At 39.9% G+C, this 22,156-nt stretch overlaps 1 protein-coding gene across 3 annotated transcripts in view; it reads right to left on the bottom strand.

Annotated features, from left to right (window-relative positions):
• si:ch211-45c16.2 (mitogen-activated protein kinase kinase kinase 13) overlaps positions 1–21,368 on the bottom strand; it is a 42,933-nt gene extending 21,565 nt beyond the window's left edge. For 2 of the 3 annotated variants that reach the window (XM_058392330.1, XM_058392327.1), the window contains exons 1-2: positions 21,221–21,368; positions 8,389–8,492 (exon numbers count right to left, since the gene is read on the bottom strand). The gene's annotated coding sequence lies outside the window, so the exon portion shown is untranslated. Of the gene's footprint in view, positions 1–4,263; positions 4,400–8,388; positions 8,493–21,220 lie in introns of those variants that run through there. The other variant, XM_058392328.1, reaches the window with a different exon arrangement.
• Positions 21,369–22,156: the final 788 nt, after the last annotated feature.

Genomic DNA, 22,156 nt, shown 5'->3' on the forward strand with positions numbered 1-22,156 from the left:
CCGATGTTCAACTCCGTGTGATTTAATGCCATCTGAATAGAGCTTACATCAGTGTTAGAAGCCAAATTTGTCCTTTTACAATTTACACTAACTTTTACCATGTGACAAGTACTGATTGAGTTTCCACCATGTTCTCCTGGAGTTTCTGCTCCCTGTTAAAAAAACATGCTGCTAGACTGATCGGCTATATTGGAAAATGAGTCTGAAAAAAGGGCACTTTACTAATTTCTGTATTGCGGACGGTCTATTGATGCAGGCTGGGAGAGAATTTGTAGGTCAAATCAAGTTTAAGTCACATCCGGAACAGTACGACTGCAATAATCCAGATTTATCCCTTAGCAAACACGGCTGGAGTAGATCTGGCATTCAATTCACAATTCATGATACAGGGTACTGGCACCTGAGATAGATCTGGCCCAAATCACACATGCGCACACACAAAAACTAGACAAGTACAAACACACACAATTACACAGACACACACACACACTATCACAGATGCACACCCAACCCCAAAGAGTCAAAAGCAATCACACAGACACAGCAAGTGCAGTGCATGAGGAATGAGACGAGGAACATTCCTACTCTGTACTCTGCTACAGTGGTGGATAATCCTGGCCTAACGGAGGAATGTCTGCTTTCACATCCGACTCGCTGCATAGCAGTATTTCCTAAAACGTGCATGATCGTTGTTTATTTGTAATTTGATGCTAATAAAGGCCTGGTGTCGTCAACACAAACTCCTACATGCACAGGCCTTGCTGAGACGTGCGTGTTAAATGTGACAAGATAAAGTCGAATGTAAACCTGGTTAGTGGGCAGCGAGTGCTGTGAGTCACAGAGGCAGAGACATTGTCATACTCCAAAATAACACAAACACACACAGCCACCAGGCGAGCGAGAACGTGGCTCGGAGTGTGCGCCCTTCTAACATCTCTCCCCGGTCCCTAGAGCAACGAGACCACTTAAAACACCAGCGAATGCAAAAGGTTCTCTCGCATGCGACAGAAGTGATGCATTATCATTAACAATCATCATCCACTCATATCCTACTTATGTGCCTCTCTGGAGACAAAATCAAAATCAAGAGCTTTTAAAATGTTGGTTGGTAAAAAGAAAAAAAAAAAAAACCTGAGACAAAGAGAGAAAAGAGGGTAGCTTCCTAGCACGCAATTCCACCTCTACACACCAAACAGAGTCTTTATTCCAGGCCTAAATCTCTTTAATATTATAAGAACTAAAGCACCCCCTGAAGTACAGTTCTATCAATCTACAGACAGCTCTAAACTCCAGCAGGTTCGTCCAATCTGAACTGAAATTGACTAAATGACTCAAAGTCGTGATTACAGCTTTATCATGAAAGCGAGTCGGCTGCTTTAAAAACTGAAAACAGAATGACTTCATTTATTTAAATAAACTTATTTGCATTGCATACTTCAGTTCCACATAATTGAATTGAACACTGACACAATTAGTTTCCGGACGTCCGACGCGATTTGCTCACAAAAGCCGGGAATAAACTTAAAAAGCAGAACTAAAAATCAAAGCCTGGGGTTTTACAACACACACATTACCGCTGAGCTATTCTACATGCGTGTTAAGCACCTGAGATAAGTGAGATTTCAGAGTGTAATTGATTTACGTTAATGCTACGTGAATTGATCACGCTCACTCCACATCATTTGATATTGTAATGAAGACACCTATGTTTAGTATAAGCAATAAAAACAACAACAACAAAAAAAAAAACACGTTTTGTTGCAAAATCATAAAACATTTTTCTTAAACAGGACTGACCACATACTGCTTTTTATATCAAATGTATGCAAGAACTGTGGCAGGTTCTTGCAGTCGCATTAGCCTCACTGCTGCATCATGTACTATTTCTCAAGTTTTAACCCTAAATCCCATCTGCTAGGAAGACTGATGTGAACAGCAGTAATTTAGGAAAACAGCTTGAAGTTTACATTAGCATATATACCATATGTTCTGTGATAGATAGATTTTTAATCGGGAACTGCCCATGTGTGTGTGGAAACACAACCAGAGAGAAAGAAGAGAAGTCGTCAGACAGTGAAGAGACAGAAGGAGGTACTGCTGCTGCTGGACTGATACGAAGGCAGCCCAAATGGGAAAAGATGCCAGAGTGACTACAAAGGACACAAGAGGAGCTGGCTCCATGTGAACAGAGCCGCAAGCCAGGGAGAGAGGGGGGGTGGAGGTTGAGTGGAGAGACAGAGGAGGAGGAGGAGGAGGAGGAGGAGGAGAGAGGCCACAGCTGACCAGCTGCTCCCCCTTAACAATCAGCACATAGCTTTTAAATCAACACACATAAAAGCCAGCGTGCTGGACATCATGAATAGCACAGGAGGATGTCTGTGGGGTTTATTACATCAGAGAGAGAGTGTGTTAGAAAGATACGGACACACACACACAACTCTTTTAAACCAGCTGTTTACTATGATATAGTACTGTCTCTCTTTCTGTCTTTTTCTCATTTTTTCCCCCACACTGTACATCTCTCAGTGTCTCTCTCAGTTTCTCTTTGTGCATTTGTCCATCTTTGTCTCACTTTCCATGTCCATCTTAGCTGCACTGAACAAGACATGGAGTGGGATAGGCACTCTGTCTCTCTCAGAAACTCTGTCTCTTTCTCTGCATCTCTCTTTCTGAAACCCTGTCTCTCTCTCTCTCTGCATCTTACTGTCTGTCTCTCTCCCTCTTTATCGGTGTCTCTTTCTGTGCATCTCTCTGTCTCTTGCTCTGTCTCACTTCCCATTGCTTGTTTTCCTGAGCTCTTAAAAACCCCTAAATAAGCGAAAGAATCAATATTTTACATTAAAGCATCCATTACTATTGCATTACAGCTGCTGCTTATTTATACACATAAACACACACAAACGCACTAAAGCACACAGAGAGTGAAGCTGGGACCTCGGCTGACACTAAACGGAAACTATATGGAAAATATTACGACAATCATACAAATGATCACATCTCCTTGTTACATCATCATTAGATATCAAACACTGGGAGTTTAGTTTGTACAATGTATATAATAATCCAGTGTTCCTACATCTTTGAATTAAAGTAATAATGCTCTTTAGTGTTAATTTATGAAATGCTACATATGAAAATAAGTAAATTTGATGTGCCCTTCATCCATCCATCCCACTTATCCTATACTGGGTTGTGGGATTCCTGGAAACAATCCTAGGGGACTCTGGGTACAAGGAAGGGGACACCCTGGACGGGTCACCAGTTTATTGCAGGGCACAATCGCACAAACACATTCACATACTACAGACAATTTAGAGATGCCAATCAGCCTACAACACATAGAGGAGGAAACTGGAATGCCTGGAGGAAACCCCTGAGGCATAGAAAGATCATGCAAATGCCACTTGAACCCCCAACCTCAGAGGTATGAGGCAAATGGTGTCTCCCCACTACACTATTCAATAAACACAATTCTCATGTTCACTAGAGTTAAGTGATAAGAATATGATTATAGAATATTTATATTGTGAGAAATTATGTAATGGTATGCTTTTCTAAAATACCATGGATATTTTTTAAATCGATTTTTTACTGAATTATTCTGATTATTTAATTAATTAAACGATAATTGTGTCAATCTGAGACTGTAATTCTGCTGACTGTCCCTCCCCTCTCTACGATGACATTATATAAACATGCTAAGCAGAAGAGGCACAGCTGAACTGAGCTACACTCCTCCACCTCAGCACACACACAGAGAGAGAGAGAGAGACAGAGAGAGGCAGAATGGAAGTGAGCCGTGAATGAATGACACAGCAGATATATATTACACATTTCATACACACACAGATGCACACACGTATATACACACACACAGCTCATTTCTTACACAGATATATAAAAAGAGGATGTGATGGAGATGGAGAGAGTGATGTTTGTCCTTCAGCAGAGGACAGCAAGAAAAGAACTACTGCATCAAACCTCAGCATCGCTGGTCGAGCCAAACATAGCACAAGTACACACATGCGCATGTGCGCGCACACACACACACACACACACACACACAGTCACAACCGCCGGCTACATTTTATACACAAATACACATCCACTGCTTTAATAAGTGGGTTATCAAGGGATGCATCTGTACACACATTTACACAGCTTTTGTAGAACCAACTGAGGAAATAAACCTACTCAGGAAGGTACAGTACATTCTTTAAACACACACACACACACACATACACACTACAGCAAATTACTTACAGATAACAGCGCCGGGATGCATGGTTGGTTTTCAAGGAGAGGCTGAGCAAAGGAGAAGACAGCCGAGTGGGATAGACAGACAGAGGGGGAGAGGGAGAGGGAGAGAGAGAGAGAGGCACGGATGAAGAGAGAGCCTGCAGTGTCGGTGTGAAAGAGTGGGTGGTTGCAGAGCTGGTGCTGCTTGCGTCACATTTCATGAATGAAGGGGGCCTGGTGACGCAGGCGTGACGCAGCACCAAACACACACACACACACACACACACACACACACACACACGCGAGGGGGGGAAGGGAGGGGAGGGGCGACCAGAGGAAATAAGGAGACGAGAGATTTTGGGAGCAAATTCAGATGGAGAACAGAGGACACTCTCGCAATGCTTTTATATAAAGCTGATTGTGTGTGTGTGTACAATTAATCAAGTTATATCTTAGGGGGGAAAAACAGGATCAGATTGCTGCTGTATGCATCTTGCATATGTGCCCTGCCTCCAATCTGCACAAATGCACACACATGCCTTCGCTCCTTTAAGATTTTCTCTCTGCAGTTATTTATAAGTGGCTGCACAGCAGGCTTCAGCCTCGAACGCTGCCCAAAAACAACACAATGATTAATAACTGCTCTCTGACGTCAGGGGAAGGCTTTAATCAGTGGCACATGGCCTTTTCTATGAAACAGAGAGGCTGAGTGTACGGAGCATCTCCTTAAGGCTAGAACACCGCTTTAGAATAGGGATCTGCTGGGATCTGCTCAAATGACATAATTACTATAAACTACATTATAACAAAAGACCTGAAAGACTACACGGGGAGGACGTCGTGCCAACAATTAGTCATTCGATCTAGCACAATATTTAAAATGCAAGGCATTGTTAGGAAGGACATTTTGCATAGTGCTCAGATTAATGCTATTCTCATTGGAAAACATCGTACAGCAGCGTAATGGTCATATTTTTGTATTTATTCATGCAGATTGTGAAAGCTAGCATAACATCAGAATGTCTGCTAGCTTTTTTTGAAACAACCAATTAAAAAGTCACCTTCAAACAATAAATCTGTTTTATTAATTATCGCAGACCATCAGCTAAATTAATTGTGTAGTAGTGCGCAGACTGAAGATATCGTCCTTGCAGTGGGTTTATAGCAGTCTTTCATACTATTTTAATACAAAAAAAAGAAGAAAAAATTATTCAACACCACATGCCCAGTACATGTGAAAATCGAACAGCCAATCATGTTCCGGCATGCAAATGTGCTGATGTTCGACAGCGAATCAGGAGAAGTGTTGGGGCGTTTTTAATTAGCATATTCATAGAAACTACATTTCTAATCTATGCATTCAAACAATTCTATCTCTACTCGATGCATTCAAACAAAACACTTCAGTTCATGTACATCAAACATGAGGATAGTTTTCATATAAAAGTTATTACCAAATTCAAGTAGTTTTCTAAAAAATAAAATAAAATAAAAAGGACAAAAAACTGCCTGAATTAGGACTTCATTTCTTATGGAAAATACATTAGCACATTTTACCCTCTTCACTGATTTGTACTGTGGGGTTCTACCAAAATGACGAGTGATTATTTCATTGTAAATGGCTGTGTTAAGAGTTTACTTGGTCAATATCTAGTTCCTCATATACAGAGGTGAGGTCACTGTACAAGAGTGATATGAGGTAATGTATTATTGTGCACTTCCTGTTTTCCCCCCACATCTCTGTCCGTCCAATATACATTTTTTGTCACGACATGTGCAAATAGCATAAAGCTATTTTTAGCCTTATATATATTACATTTCTGCTTGTGTTTATTATTCCACATAAAGCTTTCTTTAATCAAAAATTTTTTCCCCCTTTTTCTATAATTTCATTTCAGTACTTGTTCATTCTATTATTAAATTTTGTTCATCCATAATCATTAAATGTATTTGTCAATAATGATCATTTATTTGAAACCGATCTCTTTTAGTGACTAAGACTTTTTGAAAAAGGATTCATGTTAAATAAGCTTGTATTTGGGTTTCTATAAGGACTAATTATAACTCACTTTACCAGAAGACTGAAAAAAAGGAATTTGCACGTGTTTCGGGGAATTTGTGCCGGGTTTCTTTTGCACATGTACAGAATTGAACGTCTTTGTCATGTCACGCTCCACAGTGGCAGTTAATGTCTCATGAAAATAGACAAGAATTTGCAATTTTTCATACGTATTTTTTTTTACCTAGCCAACTAGGGGCGATAAATTCATGGAAATGTTTTAAAAGAACAAAAACTTTTTTTTTTTTTTCCATATACAGAGGTGAGGTCACTGTACAGGAGTTATATGAGGTAATGTATTATTGTGCACTTCCTTTTATCCCCACATCCATGTCTCTGTCCGTCCAATGTACATTTGTCACGGCCTATGCAGTGCTTTTGCAAAATGCTATTTTCAGCCTTTCAGCCATTATTTAATGATAATTTATTTCAAACTGATCTCCTCTTTTTTGTAACTGAAACAATTGAGAGAGATTCATGCCACTGAAAGATATCAACATGCTGTTGATATCGAAATCATTTAATATAACGAGCAATAAATAAAATCACACACACACGCACCCTACAGTTGTTTTTACAACAATACATGTTGATTTTAGCTGAAAGGTAACTTTACGTGCACACACACACGTTCAGCCTACAACACTTTTTTACAACCATGTTGTAAAAAAGCAAGTTTAGCAAGCTTGTCTATCCATCCATTTATCTCTCTTTATCTATCCATCCCCCTCTCTCTCTCTGTGTGTGAGTGTGTCTTGGTGTCAAAGTATGTTACAGGCATGAATGTGAAAACTTGATTTTTTATTTATTTATTTATTTTTTGCTGCCAGAATTCAGCTGCAGTGATCTGATGGGTTTTTCCATAAAATGTCCCACACATGCTCAGGAAGAGGGAGTGTAATCAGTTTTCCTGCTGCCAAACAAACACCAGGGCAGGACTACGTGCCACTCTGCACTTTTCTGTAGAAATGCTGTGGCTAAGCCCTGCTTTTACACTGAAAACCAACAGAGACAATTTAAAACCTGCCTTTTTGTTTCTACTCATTCTGTTTTTATCAACGGAGGTCAGGGCTTGACCGTGATGACCCTGCAAAACAAAACTCACCTCCATTAGGCTTCTTTTTCAGGCAAAGCTTAGGCAGGAGCCTAAGAGACTCATGTGCAGTTCTGGAGATAAGGGAAATCCTTGAGTTTAAGTGGACTCACAAGTGGGCTGCTGTTTGACAGAGCAGCATCAGATAAATCAGGGAAATCCATCCTAAATGACTTTGTGTATTAAGTTTTATAATCAACCCGGATTACCAGAAGACAAAAAAAAAAGGAATTTGCACTTGTTTTGGGGAATTTGTGCTTGTTTTCCTTTGCACTTTCACAATTTCTTTGTCATATCATGCTCCACAGTGGCATTAAATGTTTAATGAAAATAGATAAGAATTTTTCATAAGTATTTGTGTTTTTACCTAGCCGACTAGGCGCAATAAATGCATAGATATGTTTTAAAAGAACAAACAGTTTAACACTGATGTTTATATATTCAAAGTAAATGTTGATATTAAACCGCAAAGATTTACTTAAAACAGATACTTAAAACGTCCAATAAAGTCGTTTTTCATTCCGCCGGCAGAATGAAACACCAGTGTACTAGTAAACAGGGTTAACGTGATCATACATGCCTTCATGCTAACTAATCAGCATTCATCTGCTGCATTTACGTGCAATGCATAGCTAGCTTGTGGGATGACTACATACTAGCACGTGTCTGTGTGTTTACCCATGATCCCCTTCTATGGATCGTGACAAAAAAAAAAATAGGTCACCCATTCCCTGAAGGTCTACTCATTCCTTTCCCTTAGTCTGTATTAATGCACTTAAATAGTTTGCCATGAGTTATATACTTAGTTAACTGGAAACTCGGCTAAAAAGTGCTACATGACAAAGCATGAGTTTCCACTACACTGGTGGACTAGCTAAAGTGCACTACATTTCTCCTCCATCGCATATGAAAGCTGACAGACTTCACAGCATGACTGCTGCCATTTCCACTGCGAGTGTCTGCTCCTTAATGTCAACAAAGCAGTGAAGACGTTTACCTGTGGTGAGGCTGGTGAGCATGTCTTTCTGCTGCGTCTGAAGAAAGTTCTGAAACCAAGCCCTTATCCTTCGTTCTCTGCGCTTTCCTCGCTTTCCACTTCACCTGCAAACATACACAGACACGTCACAGGTGAAGGAAAAGAAGTTATTTCTGTAGTCTGTGTGTGTTGATTGTAAAGAGTAAAGCGATGAGACGGTGTGGGTTTTGTGCGGCATTGAGCCATAAAGCAGGGAAAGCCCAGATCTAAACATAGACTCAGATTCCCCAAAGACGAGTACAAAGACAAGAGAAGAAAAAAAAAGGAGATTCCAAGGATTAGATTTAACTACAGGTATTAAGTCAGATTATAGCACAGCGCCGTTGAGTTGCTGAGTCTGACTGGTCAGAATGTGTTTTTAATAAGCATGTGTTCACTCTTAGATGTTTTCTGCACTGACATTCATTAACAGAAACTTGAAATATTACGAAAGGCTTTGTTAATTAAAGGAGACGATAAATCATACGGTGATGCTTTCTGGAAGAAATGTATTTATGGAAGGAGTCTCCAGTGCGAGAGCTGCGCAAAAGTAAGTATTCCTCCAAAGGACGGCTTCTAAGTAACGAGAAAGAGAAAGGGATAGAGGGAGGGAGAGAGAGAGAGAGAGAAGCTAGTAAAGGAACTATTGTTTCAATTAAGTATCTATGAACTATAAAATCAATAAAAACATGGTCATCCTTCACAAATAAATTTTGATCAAACTGCTGTGGTGCAAGTGAAATAAAACACATCTATACATGCTGTTAAATGAGGTGTGAGTGTGTAAGTCAAATCAGGCTGAAGCCGACCACCTTGTCGTTGATTTTGCTATACCAGCATGTCTCTTAGTTAAAAAAAAAAAAAAAAAAAAAAAAAAAAAAAAAAAGTGTAGAGTGAAGTTATTACTGACTCAAATCTGGAAGGAACTATATATAATGACAAATCATTAAAAACTTGACCATCATTACGATTCTCATGGAAATTTCTATGATGTACAATATGGATCACAATTTCTACTACAGGTTTGTAACAAACTGCCAGCGTTAAAAAAAAAAAGAAAAAAAAAAAGAAAAGAAAATGTCTACAAAAAATATTAAAAGAAAAAATGCAATGCAAACAATCTAAGGATTTTGCAATTTTATAGGTTATCGTTTACATCAAATCAGCTGCATCAAGCTATAGTTTATTAAAACCCAGGTTGTAATTATTATTGAAATAATAATTTAATTTAAAAAAAAAAAAAAATGGAAAAAAGTCTAATATTTACCACAACTCTGCTCAAATCTGCAGTCATAATAAGACCAGAGAAAAAGAAGACTCTGAAATGCTCAGACGTGAAGTTTGCATTGGCACAAGGCCACTGTAAAATGTTATTTACTGAACCTTTAACCTAGCGGGCAGAAAGACAAACAGATGAATGTGGCAGATATAAGGGCAGAGGAGTTTCGAGTACTGAGCGTGTTTTATAACTAGAGAGGTGAACGACTGCTCGGCTGCAGGACAGGCCTTCTGAACAGCTGCTCCTGCCTGACACAAACTTCAGGGCGTGTCTGTGTGTGTGTGTGTGTGAGAAAGAAAAAGAGAGTGAGAAAAAGAAGGGGGGGGGGTCTGCTTAAATTGAGGGAAGCACCATGTCTAAATCGGTGGCTCCCCAGCCACACCCTAAGGGTCTGGTGTGTGCTCCTTCCTCGCTCCACATGAGCAATGAAATAAGTCATTACATTAAAATAAGTCATTTCACACATGACTGCAGCTGTCTTTGTGATTAATGTTGAATTGTAAATGAAAGTGGCTCGGCCTAAAACGTACACCTCATGCCCAGTTTTTAAGGAAACCAGCTTTCTTTTTTAAGCCTCAGATTTAACTTATATTTCCGGAGAGTTTCCTGATTATAGCGTATCTGATTCATATGGTTCAAGTGATTATGAAGTGGCTTGTTTAAAAAGTTAATCGTGTGTCGAAGAGCCGGCTAATTATTTTAATGATATGCTAATAAAACGCGTACTTGGGAGCTACTGAACCAGGAATTTTAATAACCAGGAAGTCTGTTCCCTGTAATTCACCAGCTGTTGTTTCGTTCGTATGAGCAAAGAACAAAGAACATCAAATAAGCAAGCAAATAATCAACCTGGACACTATAAGGGAGATCTGACTATAGGATTTTATTCAATTATTCATACTTTTAATCAGAGGTGCCAACGATTCAGGATCAGTTTTGCTATGATAGCAGGAAGAACAGAAAAAGAAACCGGATCTGATCCTGTTGGAAAATCCTATAATAAACTGGGACTGTATTTGTTATGTAAAAGATTTTTTTTGTAAATAATCATATTTGCAGTAAGTGATTTTTCTATTCTTAGTTTTGCATTTTATATTATATTTTTCAACCACTTCAGGCAAAAAAAAAAAATACATAGTTCTTAAAAACACACACGCTCAGCTTTATGAGGACCGATGCTACATTCACACGAACGGCGACTCGCAGCAACAAAGAGACCGGACGCTATTCATTTACAGTGAGAGATTTCCGGTGGCATGGGCGACAACAATTGCTGTTGACTTGATGTGTCGGTGTGTCTGGTGACGCGACTAATTTGAAAAAGTTTAACTTTATGCAAATATGGAGTGAATTGGTGGAGAGCGACTAGCACTGGGAGTGAAGACAGTAGAGCGTACGTGATCAACGATCAAAGACATTCACTGCTTCACCTTCATATATACGCACACTGCGCACATATACACATACATACACAACCGCTCAAAAGTTTGGGATCACTTGCATATTTCAGCTTGATTTCAGCTACGGAGGAAGACTCCATCAGACAATCCATCCTGTGGGAGATGCTCCAGGAAGCATGGGGTGAAATCTCATCAGATTATCTTGAAAAATTGACCGCTAGAATGTCCAGGCTGTAACTGCTGCAAAAGGTGGGTTTTTTTGACGAGTTTGAAGAAAACATTCATTATTTCCATCAAAATCATCATTTCTAACTCTGACATGTCAGCAAGTCCTATTCTTTTGCTATAATTCCATGTGTGTTTCCTTGGAAAACGATACAATTTTTGAGTGATCCCAAAATTTTGAGCAGTAGTGTGTATACACACACACATACACCCAAACCACTGAACTGTACATAGTACAACTTAAATAACTTAAACCTGTGCATAATGAAACTTTCCTCCCCCGTAAACACAAAACAAACAAACAAACAAACAAAAAAAAACAGATGTTACAGGTACATAAGTTAGGCCTGTAGAAGATGAATATAGACTAAAGTATTCTGGGAGCTCGTGTATAGTGAGAGAGCCGGAAGGCAAGCAAATCTTGATGCGCAACATGACTAGGATTCCAAAGATCTTTCGATCCGAACTCATCATCAGCAAGAAGTAATATGAAGAAAGAGAGAAAGGAATATGGGGTTAGTCAGAGAGAGAGAGAGAGAGAAAAAAAAAAAAAAATAGTATGTACAGTTTACATAAACATATGACACTTCTCACGAGGATGTCGGCACTGATTGGAATTGTAACTGGGATTAAACTAACAATAATAATAATCAATTAACATGCATGCTAGAATAGTATAGAGATATTTTTGTCTTTTGTAAAACTCCAGTGCTGTGGGTTCGATTCTCAGCACAGGTGCGAGCTTGGGGTCAAGGTTCTGAAATCAGCCTGGATTATGCTAAATAAATAAATACTAACAAACAAAACCACATACATTTCATTCTTAGGTTTTTATGTCATGTAGTATGCTCAACCTGACATGCAGCCTATTGTGTAACTGTTTCGATGTGTCAGGGACTTTCCAGCTTGTTTCGGTTTATTACACACTTTGCACTCCAGGCCATGTCCTCAAAAGCTGCGTCTGATCCACCTGAACAACTTTCTAAAAAAAAACTAATCACAGTCTTAACGCCACCTGAATCAAATATGTGGTGTAGCTTTTATTTGGAAGTAAAGGTGGTCAAAACCGGGGATGGTTGAAAGCCATCTCGCTTCAGACTGCAGTCGCTGGCTGAAAGAGAGACAGCCAGGTGCCAGCTCTGTTACACTCTCTCATTACTATTTCAGCAAGATAGGAACATACGTACCGACAGCTCCTGTGTCCCTCGCATGAAGTGAACACACACACGCACCTTGACAGCTCCTGTGTCCCTTGCATTAACACAAAACCAGAATAGGGTGGAATTTGCTTTGCGCTACACTAAAGTCATGGAAAATGTACTCAAGGTTAGGTGATACAATTATATTATTGATATAAATATATAAATGTTGCAAAATATATCACTTTTAAATCACCTCCATCACCTCCAGTCTTAATGGCCATAACATATGATTAAGGAGCAGATGGGATGAGCGGAGAGAAAAAACGCTGTATCAAAAAAAAAAAATCTCATCCTCTCATACTGCTCTGCTGTTTTTCTCACAGGTCCTGAGAGCAGGGTCAGTGCTGGCTTGAAGATTAGAACTGAATCAGACTGGATTGGACACATTTTCCAACCTGATGCACTGATGGTATAGTCATCAACGTGTGTTAAATTAACCAACATGCCGTGATTAGGATTCTTTAGTAGAGTGTTGAGACTGCTGGTCTAAGAAGACAAAGCATGCTTGGTGAAGAGCCACTGCAACCAAAAACAGGAAAAGAAATGGTCTAAAATTTGACTGACACTCCTATGACGCTTGTCTAAAAAACAACCGATAGGTGTACGGCACAGGATCGCTACAAATACAGTAGTGGCAATGGGGGAGCGCAAGTTAAGACATGCTAATGGACTAAAGAGAATAGTCTTATTGCCTCAAGCTTGCTTTGACAAAATGTTTGTGTTTAAGTGCCCCTATTTTTGTATGAGATCAGGTGAGTTTAAATCAATCGTTCATTCATTCAATCAAATGTCTATCACCAGAGGATCTTCATCATATAACTAGACACGGATGACAATCATAGCCAAGCATTCTTTGTGATTATGTCACACAGCATGACTTCTCAACTCACAGCTCATGAGAACGGCAGTATTGGACAATTTCTCTGGGATTTTGAGATTTTGCGTTACGCAAAATCAAGCAAACTCGGTGATATTCAGAATAGCTTGCAGCATGCATAAATAAATAAATAAATAAATAAATAATTTGATTTGGGGCAAGACAACACACATTCAGCCAAAGCCCTCTTTCATTCACGTGCATCAAACATGAGGATAGCCATCATAGAAAGTAATCACATATACGTATAGGAGTTTAAAAGAAGAATCCTGTGCTTGCACTTTCACCAAGTAAAGCTATTTTCTGCAACTTGCAGTGTAAATTCTGAAAAAATCCTCAGCAAAATCATGCATTTTTTTTGGCCACAACAATCACACACTTACAATACAGCACAGATCAGGTGCAATCAAGTCTTCTGGTGGTCATCAGTGCTTTGACACGGGTGACCCTCTTTAGACATGCATGAGGTGGATACGCCGCTCACACATTGCCCTGCCAGTTATGTAAACGAGTTATAATCAGCAGAGTGCGTGTCCAATACCAGAGGGTCGGCCAATCCAATCTCAAGTCCAACCTCTGAGTCAGCATCTGATTGAGAGTATTCACCAGAAGAAGGAATACTGCCCTACATGGAGCAATTCACAGCACAGCAGGGAGGATGAGGACAAGGACCGAGGAAGGACACCATTTTGAGGAGTGCAAAAGAAAAAAAAAATTGACCAGAGATCAATCTGGAAAACTAGCTGTGCCTCTGAAAAAAGAAGCAGATGTGACTGTGCTCTTTTTTAACAGCAGATGAGACAATGACATAGATGGGATGAATGCTAATGAAAGAAAAAGGAAAGGACAATAGAGGAGAGGAGAGGACGAGAGACGGGAAAGTCCACGTGTGTGTTTTAATATGCACCCTATGAGAAGCTGCAGGCAGGAGTAATTATAGCAGCACACTGACCTGTGACGAACGCTACAGCCTCAACAGTATCATCTAAACACCAGCGTAGGAGAACACACGCATATAGTGGCATCTACACAACCTTGAACACCAATATACACGTCTCCACAGGGTGCAACATGCGCATGCTTATCTCGGGTATTATTCTTCCAGGTTTTAGTGCTGCCTCAATCACTTTACGCACTAAAATGCTCACAGCAAACAACAAAAAAAAGGTGTTTTTCTTAATAGGTTGTCATTTTTACACAACAGAAAAGGAAGAGAAGTACCCAAACATTTATAAATAAAGAAGATTTTAAACCTCTTATCAATTTCCTGGTAAACTGCTACAATAGCAGAAGGCATATTTGCATACTGGAACATGATTGTCCCTTCCATCTTATGATGTAATGATGTAATCACATTTACACAAACAAGTTCTATAAGGTTTCTGGTAATCTTAGCACACCCAGAGCCTTGACCTAAAATACAGCAGAGCAAAACAAACTCAGCACTTCACGGCCAAAAAAAAAACAAACAGTTTACACACTGCATAGTGTGTAATACAAATCTGTGGAAAAATAGTGTAAATCAACCCTAGCAAGTTTCCAAGCTTAACCCAACAATCATCTGCCTAGAGCTTACGACAGTATGACTCTACACTCCTAACCCTTTCACGTGACTACAGTCGAGAGAACATGAGCTTAGATCGAGTATGTACCACTTGCTAGACAAACAAATGCTGAAGGCGCATCCCAATACGCATACGTATTCACTATTCTATGCCATTTTGTATTGTAAATAGAGTGCATAGTGAACCGAAAATTCCAAGTGCACTTCAAGAACCCGGATCAGGCACTTACATAGTGGAAGAAGGGCGGGGCTACCAGACACTGAAACTGGATGAGAAAAACATTTTCAAGATGGCTGACGGTACTCCGGTGGACAAGACAAAATACTAGCACAACATTTTACAATTCGCTGTATTCTGTTAAAGCTATTGATGGTACATCACATGTGGAAATGGCTTATACTTCTGGTTAGTAAAACAAACCAACCATTTGAGACTATACTACCCTTCATACACTAGGGGCTAGATTACATAGTGTATACACATAACATCATGACCACCTGCCTAATATTGTGTTGGTCCCTCTTTTGCTGCCAAAACAGCCTTGACCTGTCAAAGCATAGACTCCACTAGATCCCTGAAGGTGTGCTGTGGTATCTGGCACCAAGATGTTAGCAGAAAGTCCTGCAAGTTGCAAGGTGTCCGGCACATCCCACAGATGCTCGATTGGATTGAGATCTGGGGAATCTGGAGGCCAAGTCAACACCTCAAACTCGTTGTTGTGCTCATCAAACCCCACAAGAGCTGCAGTTTTGGAGATGCTCTGATCCAGTGGTCTAGCCATCACAATTTGGCCCTTCGTCAAACTCGCTCAAATCCTTACACTTGCCCATTGTTCCTGCTTCTAACACATCAACTTTGAGGACAAAATGTTCACTTGCTCCCTAATATATCCCACCCACTAACAGGTGCCATGAGGAGATAACCAGTTTATTATTATTATTCACGGCAGCTGTCAGTGGTCATAATGTTATGCCTGATCAGTGTAGTAATGCCATTTGGGGACACAGCTACAAACAAACAAACAAAAAAGCCTAACCCCTAGAAAAACAGCAGTACGAGATCCCGCTATTTAATAAGTGTCAGAATCATTATTATTTTGTGATTTTGGACAAGAGATTTCCAAGATGCTCCATGGTGAAGACTGAAGATTGTAGAAATTGTATGAGTAAATTTGTTTCAGGGAGGCTCTGAGAAACCTTACACAGCCCTGACCCTGGGGAGCGGAGGAGAGAGACAGCATCATTACCGAAATGTCACTCAGCAGGACCAAAAAAAATAAATAAAAAAATAAAGAGATGTAGCCCATGGAGAGCGAGAAGGAATGGAGGGGGAGGAGAGGAAGTGAGACGCACAGGGACAGAGACACAGAGGGGTAGGGAAGCACACATCACCACCACCACTTTGGTCTATGGTTTGCCTTTGTTTGGTTTTTGATTAAACGCATTTTAGTAGCTGCGCTGAATGGAAAATACATTACCAATGCAATGCCACTCTGTGTGTGTGTGTGTGTATGTGTGTTTGCATGCCAAAACATTAGCAGTTCCAGTAACCTTAAATAAAATCATAATTTTAAATCAAGTTAAAGGATGTTTTTGACTTTCACACATCAGCATACAATTTAACGTCTGCGTTTCCTCTCAGGCTGATGGGGAACATTAAACACAATGAAGTGTACATACTGAAAAGGAAAAAAACAAAACAAAACAAACAAAACTCTGTTCAACACCACTGTATCGGAGAGCAATATGTGGCTCTGGGCAAACAATTCCTGTAGTGAGATGTTACTACTTCCCGTTACTGGGAAATAGTCTCATAAATATAGGTTAGATGACATCACGTCCAGGGAGCTTCATCACATTGAGGATGGCTTTTAATCAACAAACCGGGACAAAAAGCTATCTTGAGAAAGAGAGAAAAGGAAGGCAGCAGACACAAGCAGGACTGACCTCATCTCCCTAGGAGGGACATCAGTGGACTGGTCTCTGTTGCCAGCGTATGTAAATGAGGTACAATGCGGTTGCTTTGACACTAGACGATCGAATCGTCGTTTTATGAGGTCACTAATACAAACTAAAACACAGTGTTCGGCTAATACAGATTTGGAAATAAGCATTCAATCCATTTCATTTACATTGCTTTCTTTCTTTCTTTCTTTCACGTTGTCTGTGTCTGATTACCGATCTTTCTTATTAGCTACAGTATCATTCACATTAACCGCATTTTCATCTCATCTTATACACCTGAGCAACTGAGGGTCAAGGCCACTGCTGGGTTTAGGGGCCCAGCTGTGACAGCTTGCTGGACCTGGGACTAACCACATCCTCTGTATCACACATCAGTGTCAGTTGTGTTCCTACTCCTGCTATCATTCTGCTGCTTAGAAGATCACCTCTATTAACATTAAGTAGTATTTCTTGAAGAACATACAGATCCCACCCCCCCAAAATAAAGCTGCTTCTGGACATCAGGTCAGCATGCTTGAAGCCTGTTACATGTCCTATTTACAAACGACTCTGTGAAGCGCATGAAAGAGTCATTACATAATAAAAATCAGACGCATATTCATGTGAACACAGAAATTCTGAAAATATTTTCTCTCTCCCTCTTTTCTCCATCTGTCTGTCTCTCTCTAATTTCAAATATAATTACGATTAGAAACATGCCAGTGGCTAAGAAGGGAAAAAGGTAATCATATGCCATGTCTGTCTTTCTCCCCTCTTGTTAAGACTCTGTCTGTACCTCATTCTCTCTGTCTCTTTCTCTCATTATTATAATTAGAAAAATGCTAGTGGTTAAAAATGTAAAAGAGAATCACATTCCTGCATAAGCTTTCTCTTCCACTGTACCTTCCTGTCTCAGTCTCTCATTCTCGTTGCTATTATTATTAGAAACATGCTAGTGGTTAAAAACCCTAGGCCAAAAAGAAAAAAAGAAAAAAATCTGTCTCCCTTGCTCTCTCTCTCTCTTGAATTACACTTGTTAATATATCAGTGTATTACTTAAAAAACTTTAAGCTGAAAACAACCGTTTTCATAAGTCATTGCTATCTCTCTCTCTCGCCATAGCCATCTATTTTACCCGCTCTCAGTCTCTCTTGCTTCTCATCCTTGCATGCTCTCTCTATCTCAAAGTGTGCCTCGGTCTCACTCTTGAAAGCAAACAAACAAAAGGAAAAAAAAAATGCCTTCCTGCTTGTGCTTAAACACTAAACGTCCAGTTTCATCAGTGACTGAAGGACATGTGAAATATATAATAATATTTAGAGATACTTCTTGGGCCTGCAAATCATTTCAGAAACCAGAGCATGTGCTGTGTTAGAGATTAAATGCATGATACACACAACCCGCTGATCACTCCCTCCCTCCCTCCATCCAAGCATTCATCCATCCATCCATCCATCCACAGCACTGCTTATCCTACATAATGGTCACAGGGAACCTGGAGCCTATCCCAGGGGACTTCATACTCATTCACACACTATGGACCTTTTAGAGATGCCAATCAGCCTATAACATGCCTTTGCACTGGTGGAGGAAACTGGCGCACCCAGAGGAAACTCTAAACAAACAGGGTGGAATCAGGATTCGACACCCCAACCCTGGAGGTCCAATGCAAATGTGCAAACCACTAAGCCACCTGAGCCATACTCTGGAAATGACCTTGCAGTTATCACCGATGTTCCTCTGTGCAAACTGGACATACACAAAAAGCCCAAGTCTTGTTATTGTCAGCAATCTTCACATGGCTAGATTTGCTAACTCTATCAGCCGGATTGTCCGTCACAACCATCGGCCAACTTCCAACCTCACAACCAAACACAAACACAGCACTTTCCCCCACACTACAAGTGACCCATGACTGTTTTTCCACACAACAGACACAAATGCACGCATTCTAAGAAAAAGAAGAATTTAGTTCCCCGGAAATCGGGGAGCATTGTGTTGGAAGAGAAGTGTGGTTTTATTCAGCCCACAACAAAACATTAGAATGAAGGCAAGGTGGGAGTTTCCCAGGTTTTAGATGGAACTGGATCTTCTAGTCCCCAGTAGTCCACAGGGTGGATGCCTGAGCAATAACTTTTACTTCATTTCATTTGTTTTGACAGCATGATGGTAAAAACATGCCTGGAATCTTTTTTTTTTTAACTGGGATTCCCTTTTTCATTTAAGCATTACCAAAATCACTGTAAATGTGCTTAGGGCTAAACAGATCACAAGCACAAGCACTCTTCAAGACTTCTCCTTTGAAAAGACTACGGTTAAAGGGAATATATAAAATTACATGATACTACAAGCTACAAAACAAGCTTGAGGTTAAATCAACAAACAAGCTAAAAATAATAATCCCCCAGTTCCAGGAATGTCAAAGTGAAAGCAGTTAAAAATGTTATACAGAGCTCCTAGGGGTTATAAATACCTTATTAAAATGCAATGCACTTTCTGTGAAAGTCATCTGGAGAATCCGGTATATTTATGAGATTCAAGAGTACAGCGTGCACAATCCTGAAAGTGGCTCCAAGCAGCTGCTGACTACGCAGGTTACTATCATAGATGCCAGGCCACATCAGCAGGACAACGCAATAAACAAGGAGTCATGAAGTGCGGTTTTGTGCAGCTGCTCCTAAAGGAAATCTATCTGATCGTAATGAAGATAACCGAATTGCTGCGTAAAGAAAAAATCCCCGCAGCTGAAGTCCGATTGGACACAAATGAACACCAGAAGAGTTCATTCAGAAACATGGGACCAGGTTGTTCCACAAAATGGTAACACTTCTGAACGTTGTTGAACATTCGGATAATGAACATACTGAAGATCAGCTGCGTGTCTAGATTTGAACTGAGTTAAATGGGGGTATTTTCTCCAAAACAGAATCTACTTTTCCAATACCACCACCACCACCACCATCATCATCATCATCATCATCATCATCATCATCATCATCATCATCATCATCATCATAAGAGGCATACATCCTAATTAACTCATTTATCCAGGTGAGTTTTGCAGTAGAAAAGGAGAACAGAGTTCAGGGTGGACCTAAAAACACTATGTATGAGACAGGAATACAACCAGTTCATAAAAGGGGTTCACACCTGCTCAATCACGCTTACACACACACACACACACACACACACACACCCCAAACAAAACAGTACACCTAGGGGCAGTTTAGAGTCACCAGGCTACATACCAGCATGATTTTGAAAGTCAGAGAAAACATGGAGAAACAAAAGGAAACTCAAGTTCACAACAAGAGAGAGAGAGAGCGAGAGCAAGAGAGGAGCAAGAGAGAGAGAGAGAGAGAGAGAGAGAGAGAGAGAGAGAGAGAGAGACAGACAGGAGCGAGAGACAGAGAGAGAAAGAGAGCAAAAGAAAGACAGCGAGAGAGAAAGAGTAAGAAAGAGAGACAGACACAGACAGACAGGTGCAAGAGAGGAGCAAAGGAGCAAGCAAGAGAGAGAGAGAGAGAGAGAGAGAGACAGAGAGGAGCGAGAGAGAGAGAGCAAAAAAAGACAGCAAGAGAGAAAGAGTAAGAAAGAGAGAGACAGACACACAGACAGACAGGCACAGAGAGAGAGAGCACAAGAGAGGAGCAAAGGAGCAAGAGAGACAGAGACAGAGAGAAACACACAGACACACAAAGAAATAAACGACACATCACCAGTAAAAAGATTAAAAAGTGTTTTTCACCAACGAGCAACAAAATGGACATCAAACTTTATTTTAATAACAGTCACTCGATCTATAATACACTTAATAGTACTTCCATATGTCGTAAAAGCCAAAATAAAACAAATATGTACATTTACTGTTTACAATACACTGCCACTGCTTCCAGCAAAACCAAACATTGTGACAAAAAAATAAATAAATAAATATCGTGGCCCGAATTATCGCGATATTTCCCTCGTATCTCATATCAGACACACCATATTCATACAAACATGGTACATGGATATCGACGAACCTGTGACTCGCATCCGAGTATATGAACGATGCAGCTACATAATGCACAATCTTTAAAAAAAACATCTAAAATACTAAATATATGTGATTTAGAGAGAAGACAGAGATAAAGAGAGATAAAGAGAGAAAAAGAGAGCAGCAGGGACATGCAAAACATCACAGCTCCACGTCTCCCTGAGAGCTGCCGGTGTTTTGATGTAAAACCTGACCGAGAGCAACATAAAAGCGACAAATGTGAATCCCAGAAATCTTATAAAACGCGAAACAGTGAGATCTACAAACACAAATCATGCCCATACCGAATAATCCCTGCTCCTCTCTCTCCCGTCGTCTGAATGCAGCTCGTCTGCTTAGATTTTCTCCCCTATTTTTTTACGGGAATCCGATGGTTTAATCTGATTCTGAGTCTCGTGAGCGCCTACGTCACTTCCGTGTTTTTTTTCCTCCCCTCGCCTGACGTTCATACACCTGTAACCTTGCGCGATGGTGCCGTAACCAACTAGTACCCTACTCCCTACATGAGTGCCCTAGGTAGGCGGAAAATCATACCGGATTACTCGGTCTATGAAGTGCACTATAGGATTACTAAAGAAGCGATTTGGAATTCAGCCCGCTGTTAGACATCAAACATGCGTTCTTGTTTCTTAAAATAAATAAATAAATAAATAAATAAATAAATAAATAAATAGATTTTGTACGCTTATAATACTTTCTACCGTAATTTATAAAATATCTGCGCAGAAAATAATAATAATAAATAATAATAATAATATTGTGTACATCCAAGAAATGAGATTAGCTCATCGATATATGTCTTATGTTAAATTTAATAAATAATCCGATTGTAATACAACTCGACCGCTAATATTAAATTCAACATCGAGATTTCACTTTCTTTGACAGATCCTTATTGACAGGGGGCGTGTCTGGGCATATACTGCGGACCAATCAGGAGACGGGATTATTATTCGGCGTTAATCATTCTAGGAAACATTCATATAAAGTGTTTACATGACATGTTTAAATTTATGTGAATTATATAATTGAATTCAAGTAAATATGTAAAGTTAAAAAAAATCCGAAAGGCATTATTCGTTTTATGTCCACTAGAGGGCAGTATAAAGTCACAGTCTGAGGTTTAACACTCAAACTCGGAGTCATAAAGGTAAACAAACAAACAAATAAATAAATAATGGGTCTGCCTGATTCATCTTAATACTTCCTCTGCACTTCAC

The sequence above is a fragment of the Hemibagrus wyckioides genome, linkage group LG06, assembly GCF_019097595.1.
Source record: "Hemibagrus wyckioides isolate EC202008001 linkage group LG06, SWU_Hwy_1.0, whole genome shotgun sequence".
In the NCBI taxonomy this organism is placed as follows: Eukaryota; Metazoa; Chordata; class Actinopteri; order Siluriformes; family Bagridae; genus Hemibagrus; species Hemibagrus wyckioides.